This window comes from Convolutriloba macropyga, chromosome 2, assembly GCF_964194025.1.
Source record: "Convolutriloba macropyga chromosome 2, txConMacr16.3, whole genome shotgun sequence".
Lineage (NCBI taxonomy): Eukaryota > Metazoa > Xenacoelomorpha > Acoela > Convolutidae > Convolutriloba > Convolutriloba macropyga.
The window spans coordinates 73,388,007-73,395,256 of NC_134469.1; positions in this window are offsets into that span (position 1 = coordinate 73,388,007).

The following is a 7,250-nucleotide window of genomic DNA, read 5'->3' on the forward strand; positions in this document are numbered from 1 at the left end:
GCAGAGCAAAAACTTTGCCATACCAGGTTTGCCATACCAAAGTCATACCAAAAACTTTGCGATACCAAAGTCAACAGGTAGGTAACTGAAACAATTTTACATCAAGCCAGCGAAACCACTTATGTTGAAGAGCAGAGTCAAATCTTCATGGCAAAAATTGGGCGCGAAGGCGCTGTGTATGCAGAGCCTGTAGAGTGGGTTTCACTTACAGGAGACAACCCTATTGGCTACGGGGTAATCAATGCAAAAATTTACGGAACAATTGCGGGGAAGCTGCTACAAAGAAACCTATTAAATTTTAAGGATCTCCTTCTCGAAAACTGTTTTCAACAAAACCACATATTTTGAAGACAACTTAGTTTACTATTTTTTTGAAAATCAAAGTGAGCAAACATGTCAAACGATCAAGTACGGTAATAGGGAGGACCATGCAAAAATTTTTGCTAACAACAAGACCACTTTCAACTCTGCGGAAAAATTTTACAAGAATACAAATATGAAAATTTTGCATTAGAAACATTAGAAGAAAAAGCAATTAGAGTTCCAGGTGTTTTTTACTCCGCAAAAAATTCAGAACTGAAAACTGGTAATCTTAAAATAACCATGGAAGTGTTTCTCTCAAGCGTTCTTGACACCACCTTTAATTTCGAATTTCTCAAAAAGAGAGAGAAATTTTCTAGTGAAAATTAGAACGCTCCAATGCGAGATTCAACGACTAAGAATTCAAACAATGATTGAAATATCAAAAAACTTTAGTCGATCAGTAAAGCTCTTCGAGAAAGGAACTCACGTAGAAAGAGCAGGATCTGTGTTATATGTTTGTAAATATGCCAAGATGGTAGCAACAATAACTAAATTTCCTTTGTGCACAGAAGAGGTTCCTGTGTTAGTAGAGGGTCAGAATTTTTATTTTATTAGATACATGGGCTCTAATACAAAAATTATGTATATTAATTATACCTTGGCTGCATGCAATCCGCTGTACCCAAATGTTGTCAAACTAGAAGACGGCAGTTTCCATCAATATGGAGAAACGCTGAAAAAATTAAATCGTGAGATATATCAGTGGTCGATGAATAGTAGTTAAATGTAAGTGATAAAAACCTGCATCGCAGCCTTATCTCTACATCAGGCGTAAAACAGAGTCAAATTGCTCAAGCAACTCGCCATGATAGTAAAGAAGTTATCAGTCTGTAAGCATTCCGAGATTTGGATGGAAAATACAGTCTTGAAAATTTAGTCACTGGAACGATCAGTCCCAACAACAACTTTTTTTCACAAATGAAATATCAGTCTTTTGGAATTTAAGAACCGAAAGCTTTTACATTTGGGTAAAAGCGAAGAATATTGCTGTGTCACTCTTAACAGTCTACCTCATTTTCAATTTGTGAAAAATTTTCTCAAATTGTTCATCTATGTAGGATTAGTTATTAATTGAGCGTCTTGGCGACAACTATTGCGAAATCTTGACCCCACAACGGGAACACGTATGTATAATCAATAACTCAAATAAATAAATGAACGCCGAGAACAAAAGAAAATGATTGAAGAAAAAGAGTCCTTAAAAAAGTCAGTTGTTTAAAAAAAAGAAAAAGAAAAATAAGTTGTCTTGAGAACAAGAGCAAAAAAGGAAAGAACGTCTCGAATTCGAGACCAAAAAAGTTGTCTTGAATTCAAGACCAAAAAAGAAGAAAGGGCAGCGTCTCGAGCTCAAAACTAAAAAAGTTGTCTTGAGTTCAAGACCAAAAGAAAAGGCAACGTCTTGAGTTGGAGACCAAAAAAAAATGTCTTGAATTGAAGACCAAAAAAACGGGAACGTCTCGAGTTTGAGTCCAAAAAAAGGGAAAAAAGGAAAATTCTTGAAATCAAAATTGAAAATACAGAGAAAATTCAGAAGCAAAAAGGGTTTTTTCCAATACAGCGGGTAAAGAGATTCCACAGATTGGTGAATGTGTTTAATGAATGCCAGAATTGTAGAATATTACTTCCGATATTTCCACGGGAGGGTATCAAGTGGAATCTTGTCTGTCACCGACTCGAAAATTTGAAGAATACTAACTCTTCACTTCAAAAAAAACCTCGTCGAGCTTCGACCGGAACGGGATGACTATTGCAAAAAAGACCAAAAAAAACGGGAACGTCTCTAGTTCGAGACCAAGAAAAAGAAAGAAAAAAAGGAAAAATTTTGAAATAAAGATTGAAAATATCGAGAAATTTTGGAAGCAAAAAGAGTTTTTTATCCAATATAGCGGGTATCAAGATTCAACAGATTGGTGAATATGTTTACTACATGTTTACTACAAAAGAAGTTTTGGGCAAATGGAGCGCCGAGTGTGAGGCGTTACGAGATAACTTAAAGACAGCAGAAGCCTGAAATGCTGAACATGAGCAATCCATTTCGGTATTGAAGCAAAATTGGCCGATTTGAAAGTCAAAGCTGCTCAGAAGGTGAAGCCATCAAAAATACGGAGTAAACGAATGACCAATTGAGGTCAGAGCTTGAGCAGCTGGAACACTACAATCAGTATTTGGCCAACAAATGCCGAAAATAAAGATTCTCTCATTGATCGACAAAAGAGTACTCTTAGAAAACAAAAAACCAAAACAAAGGCCACAGAGAAATGTTTATCCGAGATTCAGAAAAAAAAACAATTATGAACCGGCCTGCAACGCTAAACGAGATTTTGTTGGTGAATTGTTCTGGTTCATAAGATCAGATCAAGAAACACTACAAAAAAAATGAGCCTGATGACGCACCCTGATGCTGGAGACGAAGAATTCTTCAAGACGATCAACCGGGCATATAAAACTCTGACAAATGATGCGGCACGGGAAGCGTACAACATATTTGGACTTGACGAGGCAGAAAAGTTTATGTACAACGAAAACTGATAAATAAACTCTCCATTTGAATCTGCTAACTTTTTTATAGTAAGACGTTCACATAACAAGATGTGTGACTGAAAATATATATATTTTTTGAGTGAGTGGTGCACTCTATTCTGGTTAAGAGGGGGGCAGTGTGAGCGTCACACGTATATAATAAAGGTGTACTAAAATTCTTGGGTTTCAAGGTTAAAGATTTAGTTTAAAACTTGATTTATTGATTGATTTATGGCTTACACAAGGTTCATAGGTGTCAGAAAAGGAAATAGACCTGTGATTAGACAAAGCTCGGGCTTCGAGCGAAATCAACAAAACTGACATATCTTTGTTGACTTGGTTAATTTACCACAATGATAGAACCGATTTTGGGTAACGACCAAAACGAGGATTATGTTCATTCATTGAACAGCAAACCTAACATCAGAGCTAACAACTCTTTTAAATCTTAGTTTATTTAAAACAGCGTTTGTTCACCATAATCTATTTAAAAATTTATTTTCTAAATTTGCCTTTTAACCGAGTACCACGCTCAATTAGCCAAAGAAATAAAGTATTGCGCACGGGCGGCTACTATAGAAGCTTATCTATGAAATGGAGATCATAGGTCCTGATTCCGGAGAAAAAGTTTGACCCATCTAGCTCTTTTAGTTTTCGAGATATCGCAGTTTTTAAATTTTCCAAGAGAAACTTCGAAACAAAAATTTAAAGAAATTCTGCGATCTAAACTAAAGCGCAGCGCAACTTATGGGAATGGAATAGATATAGGATAAAAACAGTTGTAAGTCAAAATTTTCTACTACATTGTAAGTCAAAATTTTCTAACTCATTGATTTAGCTATAAAATAAAACAACAAAAAAAATTTAATCAAAATTTATTTATAGCCTTAAATTTACTGCATACAGGGTAGGACTTGGCGGACAGTACTGTCCCGTTTTCTATCCTTTCCTGGTATCTTTAGTTTTAATTTTATTCTTCGTTTTAACTTATCATCTGGATAAATTAATCCCTCTCTCTTTCTCTCTCATATATCGCTCAAACACTTTTTACTCCATAGTCATGGTTCTACAATTATAACTTCTTCAATTGATTGCCAGCTACCTCCATCAGATGGAACAAATTTAAAACTCAATCTCAAGGCCACACCGGTCAACAAGGCTCCATTGGATCCCTACTATACTTTATCAATGTAAGCGACCTGCCTGACCAGAAGACTTGTTATTTTGATAAGCAAATAATTTCATTGTATCGCACATTACCCCGAGCATGAAATCGAACACTTGTCCAGCGTTCAAAACTGAACCTCAGGAAACGACTTGGAAATAAAAACGTTAAAAAAAATTCCTCTACGTAAAAGCCTCCATTGAAAGTGAAGTCAACACACAATGTAAAGAGTTCTCGGAATCATTGCTGCCAGAAACTTTTCCTGGACTCAAAATTGGAACATGTGAATCATCAAAGCCTAGAGAGCTTTCTTACTGAAGTTGTATTTCCAAGAATGACACATTTTTTCCAAGCTGAACGCATACGTCGTACTCGTCTTAACCTTAGTCAATTGTGGTATACCTCAACAACATAAGATCGAAAATGTGATGAGCAAAACGTCGAAGTGGATCATTGGTTTCGGAAAAGATAACAGACAACGAAAAGATTGACTAAGGTTTTTGCCTTTAGCTATGTGCATGGAGCCGTACGACCCTTTATCATCTGCCTAGTACGTGGAGAAGAGAAGTACTTTCGTCCGGAAGAATCTACCACAAAAAGGAACCAAAGCCTCCATTGAAAATTTTTGGTAACAACAAGACCACTTTTATCTCTGCGGAAAATTTTCCAAAAATACAAATATGAAAATTTTGCATTATAAATCTTAGAGGAAAAAGCTATTAGAGTTCCAGGTGTTTTTACTCCGCGAAAAATTGAGAACTGAAAACTGGTAATCCAAAAATAACCATGGAAATGTTTCTCTCATGCGTTGTTGACACCTTTAGTTTCGAATTGCTCAAAGAGAAAAAAAATTTTTTAGTGAAAATTAGAACGCTCCAATGCGAGATTCAACGACTAAGAATTCAAACAATGATTGAAATATCAAAAAACTTTAGTCGATCAGTAAAGCTCTTCGAGAAAGGAACTCACGTAGAAAGAGCAGGATCTGTGTTATATGTTTGTAAATATGCCAAGATGGTAGCAACAATAACTAAATTTCCTTTGTGCACAGAAGAGGTTCCTGTGTTAGTAGAGGGTCAGAATTTTTATTTTATTAGATACATGGGCTCTAATACAAAAATTATGTATATTAATTATACCTTGGCTGCATGCAATCCGCTGTACCCAAATGTTGTCAAACTAGAAGACGGCAGTTTTCATCAATATGGAGAAACGCTGAAGAAATTCAATCGTGAGATATATCAGTGGTTGATGAATAGTAGCCAAATGTAAGTGATGAAAACCTGCATCGCTGCCTTATCTCTACGTCAGACGTAAAACAGAGTCAAATTGCTCAAACAATTCGCCATGATAGTAAAGAAATTATCAGTCTGTAAGCATTCCAAGATTCATTCCAAAATACAGTCTGGAAAATTTTAGTCTTGAAACCGAACAGTTCAAAAAACATTTTTATTAAACAAATTAAGTATCAGTCTTTTCGAATTTAAGAACCAAAAGCTTATACTTTTGTGTAAAAGTGAAGGATATTGCTGTGTCACTCTTAACAGTCTACCTCATTTTCAATTTGTGAAAAATTTTCCTAAATTGTTCATCTATTCAGGATTAGTTATTAATGGAGCGTCTTGGCGACAACTTTTGCGGAAGCTTGACTTCACAACGGGAACACGTATTTATAATCAATAACTCAAATTCATAAATAAACGCCGAGAACAAAAGAAAATGATTGAAGAAAAAGAGTCCCTAAAAGAGTCAGTTGTTTAAAAAAAAGAAAGAAAACGAAAAATAGGTTGTCCTGAGAACAAGAGCAAAAAAAGGAAGGAAAGTCTCAAGTTCGAGATCAAAAAAATTGTCTTGAATTCAAGACCAAAAAAGAACAAAGGGCAAAGTCTCGAGCTCGAAACTAAAAAAGTTGTCTTGAGTTCAAGACCAAAAGAAAAGGCAACGTCTCGAGTTCGAGACTAAAAAATTCATCTGGGTGGAGTTCGAGACCAAAAAAAATGTCTTGAATTGAAGATCAAAAAAACGGGAACGTCTCGAGTTTGAGTCCAAAAAAAGGAAAAAAAGTAAAAATCTTGAAATCAAGATTGAAAATGTTGAGAAAATTCAGAAGCAAGAAGGGTTTTTTGTCCAATACAGCGGGTAACAAGATTCCACAGATTGGTGAATATGTTTACTGAATGCCAGAATTGTAGAAAATTACTTCCGAGATTTCCACGGGAGTGTATCTAGTGGAATCTTATCTGTCACCGACTCGGAAATCATCTACGCTTGAACATCTGGCACCAGCCATTATTCACTCACATGCTCTGCAGACTGAAGGGGAACTGCAAAACCAGTGCTTACAGTTAGAGAATTTGAAGAATACTAACTCTTCACTTCAAAAATAACCTCGTCGAGCTTCGACCGGAACGGGATGACTATTGCAAAAAAGACCAAAAAAAACGGGAACGTCTCTAGTTCCAGACCAAAAAAAAGAAAGAAAAAAAGGAAAAATTTTGAAATAAAGATTGAAAATATCGAGAAATTTTGGAAGCAAAAAGAGTTTTTTATCCAATATAGCGGTTATCAAGATTCAACAGATTGGTGAATATATTTACTACGTGTTTACTACCAAAGAAGTTTGGGCAAATGGAGCGCCCATAGTGTGAGGCGTTACGAGATAACTTAAAGACAGCAGCAGCCTGAAAAGCTGAACATGAGCAATCCATTTCGGTATTGAAGCAAAATTGGCCGATTTGAAAGTCAAAGCTGCTAAAAAGGGCGAAGCTATCGAAAATACGGAGTAAACGAAAGACCAATTGAGGTCAGAGCTTGAGCAGCTGGAACACTCCAATCAGTATTTGGCCAACAAATGCCGAAAAAAAGATTCTCTCATTGATCGACAAAAGAGTACTCTTAGAAATCAAAAAAACCAAAACAAAGGCCACGAAGAAATGTTTATCGGAGATTCGGAACAAAATCATTACGAACCGGCCTGCAACGCTAAACGAGATTTTGTTGGTGAAATGTTCTGGTTCAAAAGATCAGCTCAAGAAACATTACAAAGAAATGAGCCTGTTGACGCATCTTGATGCTGCAGACGAAGAATTCTTCAAGACCATCGCCCGGGCATATAAAAATTTTTTTAATCAAACTTTATTTATAGCCTTAAATTTATAGCCTTAATAATATGTAAAAGTCAAATCAAAATAGGAGAAGCTGT